Source organism: Chiloscyllium plagiosum, chromosome 9 (assembly GCF_004010195.1).
Source record: "Chiloscyllium plagiosum isolate BGI_BamShark_2017 chromosome 9, ASM401019v2, whole genome shotgun sequence".
NCBI lineage: Eukaryota > Metazoa > Chordata > Chondrichthyes > Orectolobiformes > Hemiscylliidae > Chiloscyllium > Chiloscyllium plagiosum.
Genome location: NC_057718.1, coordinates 77,340,981 through 77,357,344, shown reverse-complemented (window position 1 = coordinate 77,357,344; position 16,364 = coordinate 77,340,981). Strand labels below are relative to the sequence as shown.

The following is a 16,364-nucleotide window of genomic DNA, read 5'->3' as shown; positions in this document are numbered from 1 at the left end:
AAGGTGCACAAAGAGAGCTCCGTGCTCAGCAGCCTGAAGGAAGAAGATGGCTCGATAACGTCATCTAAGGCTGACATCATGAGGATCAGTAAATCCTTCTATGCCAGTTTGTATGACTCGAAGCCAACCGACAGCGCGGCCTCCCAGTTGTTCCTGTCCTCTATCACGGAGGTCCTAGACGACGGAACATGAGAGAGGCTGGACGAGCCGCTATCTCTGGATGAGCTGACCAAGGCCCTCGAGTCCTTCGAAAAGAATAAAACTCCCGGGAGCGACGGCTTACCGGTCGAGATCTATTCCGGTCTTTGGGACTTGATTGGCCAGGACCAGCTGGAGGTGTATGTCAGTATGCTTCGGGCAGGTACCATGAGTGAATCCATGAGGAAAGGCATCATCACCCTCATCTACAAGCAGAAGGGGGAGAAGGAGGAAATTAGAAATTGGAGACCGATCTCACTGTTATACACAGACTACATAATCTTGTCAAAGGTCATCGCCAACCGGGTCAGGTCTGCTCTGGGATCGGTGATTCACCCTGACCAAACCTGTGCTGTACCGGGCAGGAAGATCGCTGAGAGTCTCGCACTCCTCAGAGATACGATTGCCTAGTGCAGGACAGGGGGGTGGACACCTGCCTCATCAGCCTGGACCAGGAGAAAGCTTTTGACTGATATCGCATACATATATGAGGGATGTCCTCTCCAAAAAGGGCTTCGGGGAGGGAATCGCTAATTGGATCAGACTGCTCTACACCAACATTGTCAGTGCAGTCTCAATCAATGGGTGGGAATCAGATTACTTCCCAGTCAGATCTGGAGTCAGGCAGGGCTGCCCTCTCTCTCCTGCCTTGTTTGTGTGCTGTATAGAACCATTTGCCGAGTCCATCAGGAAGGATGCGAGCCTGAGAAGGGTGACTATTCCTGGCAGCGGGGGCCTGCATGTTAAGGCCTCCCTGTACATGGATTATGTCGCCGTTTTCTGCTCGGATCCGCTGTCCGTGCACAAACTCGTGTGCATCTGTGACCAGTTCGAATGTGCCTCGGAGGCCAAGGTAAACCGAGGCAAGAGCGAAGCCATGCTCTTCGGGAACTGGGCCGAGCAATCCTCTATCCCCTTCACCGTCAGGACTGACCACCTGAAGGTGCTGGGTATTTGGTTCGGGGGGGGGCTGGGGTGTGCGCCAAGACCTGGGAGGAGCGGATCAGGAAGGTGAGACAGAAACTAGGCAGATGGGAACAACGGTCACTCTCCATCGCGGGTAAAAACCTGGTCATCAGGTGTGAGGTACTCTCAGTATTGTTATACGTGGCACAGGTCTGGCCTATCCCCAGAACCTGTGCTGCCGCAGTCACCCAGGCCATCTTCCACTTCATGTGGAGATTAAAGATGGACCGGGTCCGAAGAGACATAATGTACAAAGACCGGTGCAGTGGGGGAAAAAAACATGCCCAATGCCACCCTCACCCTGATGGCCACCTTTGTGTGTGGCTGCATCAAGCTGTGTGTGGATCCCCGGTACGTAAACACCAAGTGTCACTACGTACTGAGGTTCTACCTGTCCCCGGTGTTGCGAAGGATGGGCCTGGCCTCGCTGCCGCGGAACGCTCCGAGTAGTTGGACCGTTCCGTTTCACCTGTCCTTCGTGGAGAAGTTTATGAAGAAAAACACCTTTGACCACAAGTCCATCAGGAAGTGGTCAGCACATAGTGTCCTTGAGACCCTTCGGGAAAAGGAGAGGGCGGATCCTGTCAAGCGGTTTCCTGAGCAGACTGTCAAAGCCATTTGGCAGAATGCCTCATCGCCAGAACTTTCCACAAGCACCAAGACATGGCTTGGCTGGTGGTGAGAAGGGCTCTGCCTGTGAGATCCTTTATGCACGCCCGGACTCTCAGCCGCACCGCACGCTGCCCTCGAAGCGGCTGCGGGGGGGACGAGACTGTCACACACCTCCTTCTGGAATGTGCCTATGCAGAGGAAGTCTGGAGAGGAATGCAGTGGTGATTATCGAGGTTCATCCCGAGCAGCGCCGTGATGCGGGACTCCGTGCTCTACGGTCTGTTCCCCGGGATGCACACCGAGACGAACATCAACTGTGCCTGGAGGATCATCAACTCGGTGAAGGACGCTCTCTGGGTGGTCCGAAACCTGTTGATCTTCCAGCTGAAGGAGTTGACCCCAACTGAGTGTTGCAGACTGGCACATTCCAAGGTCCAGAACTACGTGTTGAGGGATGCACTGAAGCTTGGGGCAGCTGCCGCCAAGGCGCGGTGGGGAAAGACCACCGTGTAACATCTGCCTGCCTAAGAAGAACAGAGGGCCCACGCAGTCATTTGGGCTCTGCTGGCGCCTCAGCTTAATGTAATCGCACCAACCTGTAAATAAGAATGATTACTCTGTTTCGATATGCAAAGAAATGGAATGTGTACATATGTATGACATGTCCAGTTGTATAGATCAAAGTATTTATGAATAAAGTATATTTTTGAAATAAAAAAAAACTTCAGTTTTTAAAATGATCGCTTCCTAGTTGGAAATCCTAGCCCACGTGTTAATGGATAGACAATAAGACTGAGACTGGTTGCCCAGGCAACTCCAAGTTGGATCCTCTCCGTGATCTTTGACCCCGAGTGAACGCTCCCTCCACAGGCCGGAACGCAGGAAGTGACGCAGAGGCTACTGTGATGATCATGGATGCGTGCTGTTGCCTAGCGACCTTGAAGACGGTTTAGAATCGAGCGGTCGAGTTATCGACAGCCAGCACCGGCAGTAGAGGAACCGGGAATAGGAGGTGAGTGTCAGTCAGGGGAGCTTCGAGAGGAGAGGGTTGGAGTGTGGGCAGTCTCGAGGGAAAGAAAATGAGGAGAGGAAGGGCAATGAGGTAGAGAGTGAGGGGCGAGAGGACATTCGGAAGGGGCCGCGGGGAGTGAGGGGACGCAGGTAAGAGGAGGGACCAAGGGGAGGGAAGGGAAAGTGGATGAATATGCCGGCATGAGAGGTGGAGGTGAGGGAGGGGGGTACGCAGGGAAAGGGATGAGAGAGTATATGGCAGCAAGGGGAGATGGGAGCTTTAGGAGTTGAGAAGAGAATAGTGGAGCCAAGGGTGAGGTTGAGCTTTTCACTGTGGCAATGCACGGTAGTGGCATGGGTGGAGTAGAGGGGAGAGGCTGTGATGCAGAAGGAGGGCTGCATGGGGAACATGGTAAAAGAAAGGGTGTATTGGGGGCTGAAGGAAGGTGGTGCAAGTGGGCACACCAAGGGGAGTTGAGATGGAGAGGGGAGGGGCTGTATGTAGGGTCAAAGGGAAGGAGTGTGTGGTAGTGAGGGAATGAGGGAGTGTGTGGAGGCAAAGGGACAAGGAGTGTGTAGCAGCTTTGGGTGGGTGCAAGAAGTGAGGGAAGGTAATGTATGTTAGCAATGGGAAGGTGATCATGGCAAGATGGGCTAGTGGTGGTAAGGATGGGAGGCTGTATGTAATGTTTTTGTTGACAACTGGAGTCATGTCCATCTTGAATATTTCTTTGTCATTTGTGGGATGTGACGATCTGTGACCAGGCCAGTCTTTGTTGCTAATTCCTAATTTCCCACAGAAACACATATGAAGGTACAGCAGGTAATCAGGAAGGAAAATGGCATTTTGGCATTTATTGCTCAAGGATAGAATATAAAATTAGGGAAGTGTTGCTGCACTAGTGTAAGGCATTAGTGAGACTGCCTCTGCCTCTGAAGTATTGCATACAATTTTGGTCACCTTACTTAAGGGATGTAGTTATACCGGAGGCAGTTCAGACGAGGTTCACTAGATTGATTCCAGAGATGATTTTGTCTTCTGAAGAGAGATTAAGCAGTTTAGGGCTATACTCTTTGCAGTTTATAAGAATGAGAGGAGATCTAATTGAGGTCTACAAGATGCTAGAGGGCATTCTACAAAATAGATGTAGAAAAGATGTTTCCTCATCTGGGGCAACCTAGAACAAGAAGTCATAGTTTTAGTTTAAGGGGTAACAGATTTAAACCAGATAAAGAGAAATTAATTCTGTCAAAGTCGTGAATGTGCAGAATTCACTACTCTATAGTGCGGTGGATGCTGGGACATTGAGTAAATGTGGGGAGGAGATAGACAGATCTTTAAATAGTAATGGGTTGAAGGTCTGTAGAGAGTGACCAAGATGAGATCAGCCATGATCATTTCAAATGGTAGTGCAGGCTCGAGGGGCTGAATTTCCTGCTATGTTCCTTGTTCTTATGTTTATCTTTGATCTGATTCTTGCATCATTTAAACTCAGGCCTTATTAACCCTTACTAGCTACAATGCCCTGTGGCACGGTGGCTCAGTGGTTAGCACTGCTGCCGCACAGTGCCAGGGACCCAGGTTTGATTCCAACCTCAGGCAACTGTCAGTGTGGAATTTGCACATTCTCCCCAGGATTCTTCCCGTGTCTGCATGGGTTTCCCCCAACAGTCCAAAGATGTGCAGGTCAGGTGAATTGGCCATGCTAAATTGCCTATAGTGTTCAGAGATGTGTAGGCTAGATGCATTAGTTAGGGTAAATGTAGATTGATAGATGTAGGGGAATGGGCCTGGGTAGGATACTCTTCGTAGGGTCAATATGGACTTGTTGGGCCAAATGGCCAAAATCCACACTGTTGGGATTCTAATTCCAATTCTGTAGATGAACAGAGGTATCTTGAGCTATAATAGCTTATTTGTACATGAACAGTTTATGGTCAATTTTGGATTTGCTAGGTAGACCAAGCCTAATTCTTGATTGATTTCTTTAAAAACAGTAATTGTCTTCCTCCTATCATTCTTTTACATGCAAATCATTTTAGGTAATTGTCCATTTTATAACAGCTTACCTCTTTTTGTTTACCAGTTCCAAAGATCTGTACCAAGATGATGGTGTAACAATAAACAAATAATGCATTTGCTTAGAACATATAGTGTCACCTCCTTGTAGTTAACTATTACCCTAAATGTCTGAATTGATACATCTGAATCAGATATTTTGGAGATAATGTCCTTTAGCTACAAGAGCCATATGACTATACAACAACTGTTGATATCTAAAACAAATTAAACCTCAAAATAATCTCACAAACTAATATACTTAGACCTATCATTTAGGTGAAAGTGGGTATTGCAGATGCGGAGGTTAGAGTCAAGATTAGAGTAGTGCTGGAAAAGCACAGCAGGTCAGGATGCTTCCGAGGAGCAGAAAAATCGACGTTTTGGTCAAAAGCCTGATGAAGGGCTTTTGCCTGAAATGTTGATTTTCTTGCTCGGATGCTGCCTGACCTGCTGTGCTTTTCCAGCGCTACTATAATCTTGACTGTTAGACCTACCACTTAGCTAGCTGCGCCTTTGAGTAAACATATATTTTCTTTCAAATTACTCTCGTATGTTAACCCAAGTATACATTAGCTGAGTTGTAAAATAGCAATCAGAAAATCAATGCCCTACTTTTCACCTGGCTTTCTTCATTAACTGAAAATAAATGCTTTGGAATTGTCCATAATTAAACAAAATATAATTTAGTTCCTGACTTTCTTATGTGAAAATAAACAATGATCGAAAAGAAACCTCAATCCTACAGATGTCTCAGAGCAGCTCCAGGCTATTCTTCTGCAAGAGGGAGAACAACTAAAGGCTATGGATCACAATGATATCAATGATAAGGAAAGAGGGATGACGTCCTTAAAGCATATTTTAGGCAGTTAGGAAAGGAATTAAAAAGTAGCACTCAAAAGCACTAAGCTCAGGATTATTCCCTGTGGTAGTGTGCACAGGAATAGAAAGATTGAGCAATTGAATGCATGACAGGAGAATTTGTGTAGTAGGGAGGGGATCAGATTTCTGAGGCATTGGGACTATTTCTGGAGCAGATGAGGTTTGTATAAGACAAACAGGTTGTACCTTAACAGGAATATGATTAGCATGCTCATCGGGGCATTTGCGAGTACTGTTGATGAGGGTTTAAACTAGATTTGCAGAAAATGTGAACCTGCAAGAAAGCTGGGAACGGAGGGACACAATGGATAACAGAAAGTTAAAAAGATGCAAATAAATTAGAAGGCAGATAAAATGAAGGCAAATGCTAATAGGATCAGAAAACAGAATTATATTCAAACAAACAAAGTTGAGGAAGATTTAGTATCATGTAATAAGAAGAGGCCAATTGTAATTTGGCAGTTAAGGGCACAATAGGATTGAGTTTTACATTGTTTGAAAATGATAGAATATCTTAATTACCCTATGTCCAGAATTTGATGATAGACAGCAATGGCTAATATTGCGTGGTCTACAATAAATATGTAATACAAAAAGTGAATCAACCATGGCAACAAAAGGAAGTTAAAGATTGCATCCGATTAAAATAAGTGGTTTGTAAGATTGCCAGAAAACGCCCAAGGATTGGGAGCAATTTATAATCCAGCAACAGATAACCAACAAATTGATTAAAAAAAGAAAATAAGTGAATGTGAATGTAAATGTAAACTAGTGAGTAACAAAAAGACACAACCATAAAAGCTTTTTTAGGTATATGAAAAGGAAAAGGTTAGCAAAGTCAAATGTGGGTCCATTTCAGATGGAGACAGGAGAATTTGTAATGAAGAATTAAACAATTACTTTGTGTCAGCATTTACAGGGGGAACTGCAGAAAATTTCCTGGAAATACTAGGGAAACGAGGGAGTTGTGAAGAAGTTAGGGCGGCACGGTGGCACAGTGGTTAGCACTGCTGCCTCACAGCGCCAGAAACCCGGGTTCAATTCCCGACTCAGGCGACTGACTGTGTGGAGTTTGCACGTTCTCCCCGTGTCTGCGTGGGTTTCCTCCGGGTGCTCCGGTTTCCTCCCACAATCCAAAAATGTACGGGTCAGGTGAATTGGCCATGCTAAATTGCCCGTAGTGTTAGGTTAAAGGGGTAAATGTAGGGGTATGGGTGGGTTGCGCGTCGGTGTGGACTTGTTGGGCCGAAGGGCCTGTTTCCACACTGTAAGTAATCTAATCTAATCTAACAATAGTATTTATGAAAAGGTAGGGCTCAAAACTAAGTGGATTAGTTAGCATGCAGTTACATACTATTTAGTAGATTCATTAGTAGTCATCTTTAAAAATTCTATAGATTCCTGCAAACTGAAGAATAGCAAGTACAGCCTCACTATATAAGAAAAGAGGGAGAGAAAACCAAGACTACAGGCCTGTTAGTTTGGTGTTAATAGGGAACAGAAGAAAACATTCAGCCTATTGAAGCTACTATGCCATTCAAAGCGATCATGACAGATTTGATATTCCTCAACTCTACTTTTCTACTTTTCCCCATGATAAGCCAACCATGGTTAACCAGAGAAGTTCAAGAAAGTATCATATCAAAAGAAGAAACATACAACGTGGCAAAGATAGTGGTAAGCCAGAGGATTGGGAATATTCATGATTTTTGAGAAGATTTGTAGCTCAGGTCGATGATATGGATGTAAGTTAGCTCACTGAGCTGGAAGGTTTGTTTTCAGATGTTTTGCCACCATGACTAGGTAACATCATCAGTGAGAGCCTCCAGTGACGTGCTGGTGGTATGTTCCACCTCTATTTATAGGTCTTGATTTCTTAAGGTGTGTGATGTCATTTCTGTTTTTTTGTTTCCCCAAGGAAAGGTAGATGGGGTCTAAATCGATGTGTTTATTGATAGAGCTCTGGCTAGATTGCCAGGCTCCTAGGAATTCTCGTGCATGTCTTTGTTTCACTTGTCCAAGGATGTGTGTGTTGTCCCAGTCAACGTGGTGTCCTTCTTTGTCTGTACGTATAGAAACTAGTGATAATGGGTTATGTCTTTTGGTGGCTAGTTGGTGTTCATACGTCCTGGTGGCAAGTATTCTGCTTGTTTGTCCAATAGTGTTTTTTCACAGTCCTTGCATGGTATCTTTGTAAATGACATTAGTTTTGCTGGTAGTATCTAATGGATCTTTTAGGTTCATTAGTCACTGTTTAAGTGTGTTGGCAGGTGGTTTGTGGGCTATCATGATGCCAAGGTGTCTGAGTAGTCTGGAAGTCATTACATTACATCAAAAACATATCAGAAATGTGGCTATAGTTTTTGGTTGTGTTGTGTCTGCCTGTTTGGGTTTGTTTCTGAGGAATTGGCAGATTATGTTTATTGGGTACCTGTTTTTCTTGAAAATATTATATAGGTATTTTTCTTCTGTTCTTTGTAGTTCTTGGATGCTGCAGTGTGATGTAGCTCCTTGAAATAATATCTTGCTGCAGCTCCGAATGTGGGTATTGGGACAATTGTTTCTGAAGTTAAGTATTTGGTCTGTGTTTGTTGTTTTATTTCTAAGAATGGGAGTCTATTGTCGTTCACCTCCTCTTTTTGAATTTTATGCCTGTCAGGATATTGTTGATGGTGTTGAATGTTTTCACTAATTTGTTCCGTTTTGTGATGACAAAGGTGTCATCCATGTAGTGGACCCAAAGTTTGGGTTGGATAGATACTTTGTTCTATTCTCTGCAATACTGCTTTAGCTATGAGCCCTGATCTTGGAGATCCCATGGGTGTTCCATTGCTTTGGTGTATAGGTTTTGTTATTGAATGTGAAGTGGGTGGTCAGACACAGGCTTGAGGATGTTGGCTTGCTGATGAGGTTTGTGCTGTCTGGTGTTTGTGGTATTGGTTTTCCTAGTAGTGATGCCAGTGTTTCTTTGGCTAGGTCGATGTTAATTGATGTGAAAAGAGCTGTAATGTCAAAGGAGACCATTGTTTCGTCCTCTTCTATCTTGGTGTTTTGAATATATTCAGGAGTTCTTGGGTGGAGTGAATGGAGTGGCGTGAATCTTCAATTAGGTGTTTTAGTTTTTGGTGAAGTTCCTTGGCTAGTCTGTATGTTGGTGTACCAGGTAGAGAGACTGTGGGTCTGAGGAGGGCCCCAGGTTTGTGTATTTTTGCCAATCTGTAGAAGCATGGTGTGTTTGATCCATCTGATTTCATATTTTGGAAGTCTGTCCTCTTTAATTCTCCCAATCTTTGAAGTCCTATTAACAAGGATGAGGTTCTGTTTTCTAATTGTGGGGTCAGGTCTATCACCACTTGCGAGTAAGTGTCAGTATCTGAAAGCAGAGCATTTGCCTTTTTAAGGTAGTCTGATTTGTTTAGAATAATGGTCTTGTGTCTCTTGTTTTCAGGTAGGCTAACGATATTGCTGTATTCTCAAAACCAGTAAAAGACAATCAAAATAAAATGAAGAGGGAAAAGATAAATCTTGAGAGTAAACTTGCAAGCAATAGCAAGATGGATAGCAATCGTTTCTTTAAATACATAAAAAAGACAGAAGTCAAAGCAAACATAGACACCTATGAGAACGAGGTTAGGAAAATGATAATGAGGAACTAAGAAATGACAGAGGAGTTGAATAAATACTTTGCATCAGTCTTCACAATAGAAGACACTTATGTAACTCAGCAGTATATTCAAATAAGGTATAATTGACACCAAAGGAGGGAAATGTTGAGTGGAAGTTTAGGTTCTCAAGATGTGCTAGTTAGCATTGACCTCCAGCCACCATGAAGAAATTGCTGAACCAGTGCAAGGAATAATGTCAATGATATTCTGCCCAATTTTACATTCCTTACTGGTTTGCCAATCGTTCCAGCTGGAGTTCAGTCTTATGATAACTCCGTCATAAAGAGAGTTTTGAGGAATGTTTTAAATGAGAAATCAAAGATTTTTCCATTTTAAACTATTTAAGGAGAAAATTCTGGAATTTGGAGCTTGGTGCCAGTAGTCAGACCAAGAGTATTTGACTGTACTAGAGGATTATAGATCAGGAAAGGTTTATAGAGGGAGGCAGTATAAAGATTCTAGTAGGTTGGTGGACTGGGAGTCAATACAAATAGTATAAATACGATGAATGGAAGCAAATATGGTGCAAATTTTAAAAATGGGTAGGAGGATTTGGATGAATTTGAGTTGATAGGTGTGTAAGATAGACTGGACAGGAGACTGTGTGGATAGCCAAGTTTTTAAAAGACAAATATTTTCTGGTAGTAAATGGAGTAGGGAAGAGACCAGTATTCTCTATTGTATTTCTTTCCTTTTGTTGTTATAATCAACATTATCATCAGCTTCTTCCCTGACTACTCCTGACGATCCCTCTCATTCATGGAATGGATCCATAGGAAAGGATTATATAAGCCAAGAATGATTGAATGAATGGAACAGAAAATGGTATGAAAGCTTACGGTTTGTGCTACTTCACAGGGATGCTGCAATGACTGACTAGTCATGGAACAATCAACTTGGTACAAGCTCTGTGCCACTGATACTGGATGCCCAACTGTTAGAATGGAATTCAAAACCAGAACTCCTTGCCCTGTTTCTTGATGAAGCAAACACCTTAATATCGCGAGTACTGCAGCATCTTGTGGAGACTGGCTGTAAGTTTCTTTTGTAAGATTAAGTGTATTATGTGAGGGCTAGTGGTTGAGGGGTTCTTTATAGGTGGCATTGAACTAATGTATAAGATCTAATTAAGATCTGGCATGCAGTATAAGGCTTTGCTAGAAGCTCTGAAACTTGTAAACAAACTTGCTTACATAATATTTTTATAATGGTGCAGAGAACATGACTGACATCACTGTGGTTATGAATTATCTTTTTGTGATCTGTTTTATCAATATCATATTTAAAGCTTTTGTTATTGATACTTCAATGGTATGATTAATTCTCAATTTTTTATACAGGGTTGTAGAATCAGTAGTTCTTTTTCAAAATGCAATTTGTGAATGGGTGATGTTGTTTGAGCACTTCCACACATGTCATTGTTACTATAGGCCTATAGGTTGTGCACATGAATGAATGGAAATCGAAGGACCCTGAATTAGCATGGAATGTATGAGGAACTTATTGGGGATAGTGGACAGGTTGAGTGTTCTCATGGGAGCTATGGTGATATATGCAAACATGAGTTGGCACAGAGGAGCTGTAGTGGAATAGTTAAAATGGTTTTCACTTACCTTTTCAAAAAGTTCCTGAATCAAAACTATGGAGCCATAAGTGGACAAGGAAATGTGTACCCTACAATGAAGCCTGCCCTCATCCCGTTCCAAAGAGAATTGAAATACTAGGAATAGGGTGGGAATGCTGGAATTGGGACCCATTTGTCATATTTAGACAGGTTCTTAGTCCTTTCGGTTTTGGAAAACGTCAACCCTCAGACTCTCACTGTATCTGAACATGTGCAGGGAGTGCTTCTCACTAGTATTGTGGCATAAGTAAACACAGCCAAAAATTAAAAGTTAAGAAGGCAAAGAAGAACAATGAAAATGAACAATGCACAATGGTGAACAAATGTAAGTTAGTTAAATATTTTACAGGCACAGCAATAGAATGGGGAGTGATGGCCTAGTGGTGTTTTCACTGGGTGATTAATCCAGAGACTCAGGTAATGTTCTGGGGACCTAGGTTCAAATCCTACTACAGCAAATGGTAGAATTCGAATTCAACAAAAATCTGGAATTAAGAGTCTAATGATGACCATGACTCCATTGTCAATTGTTGGAAAAACCCATTGGTTCACTAATGTCCTTCAGGGAAGTAAACTGCCATCCTTACCTGGTCTGACCTACATGTGACTCCAGACCCATAGCAATGTGGTTGACACTTAACTGTCCTCTGTGCACTTAGGGATAGGCAATAAATGCTGGCCTAGTGAGCGAGATCCTCATCCCAAAAAAAATGTGGAATAGGGAATAGGACCATTTAAGGGAGAAACAAGATAATACCATAATGGGTGGCTCAGTGGTTAGCACTGCAGCCTCACAGCGCCAGGGACCCAGGTTCGATTTTAGCCTTGGGCGACTGTCTGTGTGGAGTTTGCACATTCTCCCTGTGTCTGCATGGGTTTCCTCCGGGGGCTCCGGTTTCCTCCCACAGTCCAAAGATGTGCAGGTCAGGTGAATTGGCCATGCTAAATTGCCCATAACGTTAGGTGCATTAGTCAGAGGGAAATGGGTCTGGGTGGGTTTCTCTTCAGAGGGTCGATGTGGACTTGTTGGGCCAAAAGGCCTGTTTCCACACTGTAGGGAATCTAATCTAATCTAAGTAACAATAGCGAGATGACAGAAATATTAAAGCTAAATTCAATATTTGGAAGATACAACATGTGGGAACAAAATTAATTGATGAGGACTGTGTTTTTAAATAAAAATAAGAGGATGTATTGACTAAACTAAGCAAGCTCTGATGGTGAGACAGCTGGACTGAATAAATTACAATCATTTATTTTAAGGCAATCTAAAGAAGATTCAGTAAAGGTATTACTATTGATACTTAATAATTCATTAGCAGTTGTAATACCAACAGATTGGGTGAAAGCCCAATGCAAACCGTACATTTAAAAGGGGAACAATATATCCAGAGAATTACAGATCATTCTTCTTATATCAGTGGTAAGGAGAAAAATGGTATTCTTACTCTTGGAGAGTGTGGATCGTATTCAAATAATTACCGGAATCGGTGAGTGGTGAAAATAGCCTTTTATTCAGCAATCACAGCACAAGCACGAGGTGGCAATAGAATCCTGAAATACAGTTCTTACAAGAGCACCTTTATACCATAGTTCTTACATTTATTAAAATTCCATTACTATGGTGTTACATTGTTCTATCTATAGTAGACAAAGGTTGAAGGGCTTCTGTTCTGGGAGGCAGGAGATGGGTTAAAACGTGCTAAATGCTGATTGGATTAAGAGTGTCTGTCCTGTCTGCTTGCATAATTAAGAGGTGTTAATCCTTTTGTCTTTGAAGTTAGTAAATGTTTTTAAAAAAATAGGCCTGCTTACTGTAGGTCTAAATAAGTTAAAAATTGTACCTATACTTTAAAAAAATACAGGACTTTAAACTGATTATCACAGCTGGTTTGTGAGATTTGTTTACTATTTGCTGATATGAGTTTCATTCATTCATGCAATTTAATGGAAGCACTGTTTTGTCAGTTAGTTAAAGGGATAATGGCCCAGTTAAAAGGTACACACTAATTGGGAATCTATTCAGGTCCAGGAGCTGGTCGGTAAGGGCTGCTTAATATAATGTTTGTGGAGTCTTGATGGGGATGATATTGTTCTGTATGCCAAACGTATTCAGAGGTAAACACTGCTTGTGGCGAGGGCTGATGATGTATGAAAATGCAGTAATTTTGAAATGGGTTGTTTTGAGTAGAAAGGGCTGTTTTAAATTTGGATAGTAAAATATACTACAGAATCGCGGTTGGTTGGTTGGTTGAATGAAACGGACGGACGGACGAACGAACGAACGAACGACCGAACGGACGGACACCCTGTATTAATGAATATAGTGAGCTGATGAGTGCGTTAAGGATAACGTATAACACAATATCTCATAATATGATATCTCACAAGAAAATAGTAGAACATATATAGAAACAATAATAATGAATAGTTAGCATAGATTTTTGCAGGCAAAACTTGTTTGATTGATGTTATTGATTTTATTGGCAGGATTAAGAAAGCAGACAGCAGTACTGCAGAAAATGTAATTAATCCAGATTTTGAAAATGTCTTTAATAAAATGTCTCTAATGTACTGATGAATAAAAATCACTGAATTTGGAGTCAGGTGACAAGTTGCAGATTGGATTGCTAGGATGCTTCAAGACAGAAAGCAGAAGGTGTGATTAAAGAAGTAGTTATTCAGAGTGGCAGAGGATGAGAAGTGTCTACCCACAGAATCAGTGCTGGGATCACATCTATTCACAATTTATGTGAATGATTTGGACTTTGGAATCATAACAATGATTTAGGGCGGCACGGTGGCTCAGTGGTTAGCACTGCTGCCTCACAGCACTAGGGTCCCAGGTTCAATTCTGGCCTTGGGCGACTGTCTGTGTGGAGTTTGCACATTCTCCCCGTGTCTGTGTGGGTTTCCTCTGGGTGCTCCAGTTTCCTCCCACAGTCCAAGGATGTGCAGGTCAGGTGAATTGGCCATGCTAAATTGCCCATAAGTTAGGTGCAATAGTCAGAGGGAAATGGGTCTGGGTGGGTTACTCTTCAGAGAGTTGGTGTGCACTGGTTGGGCCGAAGGGCCTGTTTCCACACTGTAGGGAATCTAATCAAATTTCTAAATTTGTACATGATGCCAGTTTCTGGTGAGAAGTGGAGTGGTCAATTCTGAAGAGAAATGTAAAAAATTACAGGGATGTGCAAATAATTGGTAAATAAAGTTCAACACCGTTTTCAAAGGAAGAAATTAGGTGGAAGTCTAGGTGGAATAGAAGAATAGAGCAGTACAATTACACAAATCGCCAAATTACACCGTTTAGCAAGGTCATAAGAAGAACAAGTACTAGGCTTTATTATTAGAAGGGCTGAAGTAATCAAGTTATACTAAACCTGTATTAAAACTTTAATTAGACTACATTTTAAATTACCGTGTGCAGCTTTTATCACTATATGAAAAGGATATAGAGCAACTGCAGAGCTGACAGAAGATTTACAAGGATTATTCCAAAAATATTTGGGCATACATATCAGAAAGGATCGACAGGCTGTGACTCTTTTCTCTTGACAACAGAAGGCTGAGAGGTGATCGAACAGAAGCCTACAAAATTATGAAAGGCTTTTGGAGAATGGATACAGAGAGGAAGTTTCACATTGTTAGGAAGAACATATCTAGAGTTCATCAATATAAGGTAATCAAGAAATCCAATAGGGAATTTCAGAAGAAACAGTTTTACACAAAGAGTGGCGAGGATGTGGAATACTCTCTCAGGATGTATTTGAAGCAACTTTATGGGGAAACTGTGAAAACATTTGTGGCAGAAGTGAATAGATGACTACATTAGATGAGGAAAAATGGGAGGACTTTCAGTAGAGCATGGACACCCGCATTGAGTCATTGGCCTGACTGGCTTGTTTTTGTGTTGTACATCCTATATAATCATTTGAAATCAATTACATCATCTTTTATTCCTCTTGAAGAAGTTCTTCTCCATTTTCAACTCTATTCTATCTTTTTAAGAAAGATAATCTACAAAATTTGGGGACAACTTACTTAATATCGAGGAAGCAAGGATCAGACAGGGCTTTAGAAGGTTCCAAGGTAACCAGGAAGGAACTGAAGAATGGACTTGGAGGAGCTAGAAGGGTACATGAAACTGTTTTAGCAGGTAGGATTAAAAAAAAAGTCCTAAGGCATTCTTCTACACTTGCGTAAGGAACAAGAGGATGGCCAGAGTGCAGATGCTGGAGATCAGAGTCGAGGGTGTGGCGCTGGAAAAGTACAGGCAGCATTCGAGGAGCAGGAGAATCGATGTTTCGGGCATAAGCCCTTCATCAGGAATGAGATTTGTGGGCCAAGGAGACTGACATAAAAATGGGAGGGGATGGAGCAGATAGGTGGGAAGGAAGATGGACAGGTCAAGAGGCAGTGCTGAGTTGAAAGGTTGGATCTGGGATAAGGTGGGCTGACTTTCGTTTCTCTGGCCCCCAACGACTCATCTTCACCATGGACATCCAGTCCCTATACACATCTGTCCGCTATGACAAAGGTCTCCAAGCCCTCCGTTTCTTTCTCTCCTGTTGTCCCCACCAGTGCCCTTCCACTACTCTCACTTGTTTGGCTGAACTGGTCCTCATCCTCAATAATTTCTCCTTTGAATCTTCCCACTTTCACCAGACCAAAGGGGTAGCCATGGGCATCTGCATGGACCCTAGCTATGTCTGTCTCTGCATCGGGTATGTGGAACGGTCCATCTTCTGCCACTACATTGCCCCATTTTTTCCTCCGCAACATTGATGACCGTATCAGCGCCACCTTGTGCTCTCACGAGGAGGTTGAATAGGTCATCAACTTCATCAACAAGTTCCAACCCGACCTTAAAGTCACCTGGACCATCTCAAACACCTCTCTCCCCTTCCTGGATCCCTCCATCTCAAACCCCAACACAGCCATCTACAAACCCACTGATTCCCACAGCTATCTGGACAACACCTCCTCCCACCCTGCTTCCTATAAAAACGCTATCCCTTATTCCCAATTTCTTCAGTTCCGCCGCATCTGCTCCCAGGAGGGCAAGTTCCACCACAGAACATGCCTGATGATCATCCCCTTCAAAGACCGCAAATTCCCCAGCCACATGGTCAATGGTGCCCTCCAACGCATATCAGCCACTTCCCACACCCCCGTCCTTGATCCCCACCCCTCCAACCGTTAAAGGACAGAATCGCCCTGGTCCTCACCTTCCACTCCACCAACCTATTATACATTGCATCATCATCCACCATTTCTGCAACCTACAAACAGACCCCACTACCAGTGATATGTTCTGTAAAGGCCATTCCCTCTGGCAGACTCTTGT

The 16,364-nt window shown here is 42.9% G+C and overlaps 1 protein-coding gene across 2 annotated transcripts in view; it reads left to right on the top strand.

Annotated features, from left to right (window-relative positions):
* Positions 1–2,443: 2,443 nt before the first annotated feature.
* ttll2 (tubulin tyrosine ligase-like family, member 2) overlaps positions 2,444–16,364 on the top strand; it is a 21,400-nt gene continuing 7,479 nt past the window's right edge. Inside the window, exons 1-2 of one of the 2 annotated variants that reach the window (XM_043696274.1) lie at positions 2,444–2,788; positions 10,252–10,427. The gene's annotated coding sequence lies outside the window, so the exon portion shown is untranslated. The remainder of the gene's footprint in view (positions 2,789–10,251; positions 10,428–16,364) is intronic. The other variant, XM_043696275.1, reaches the window with a different exon arrangement.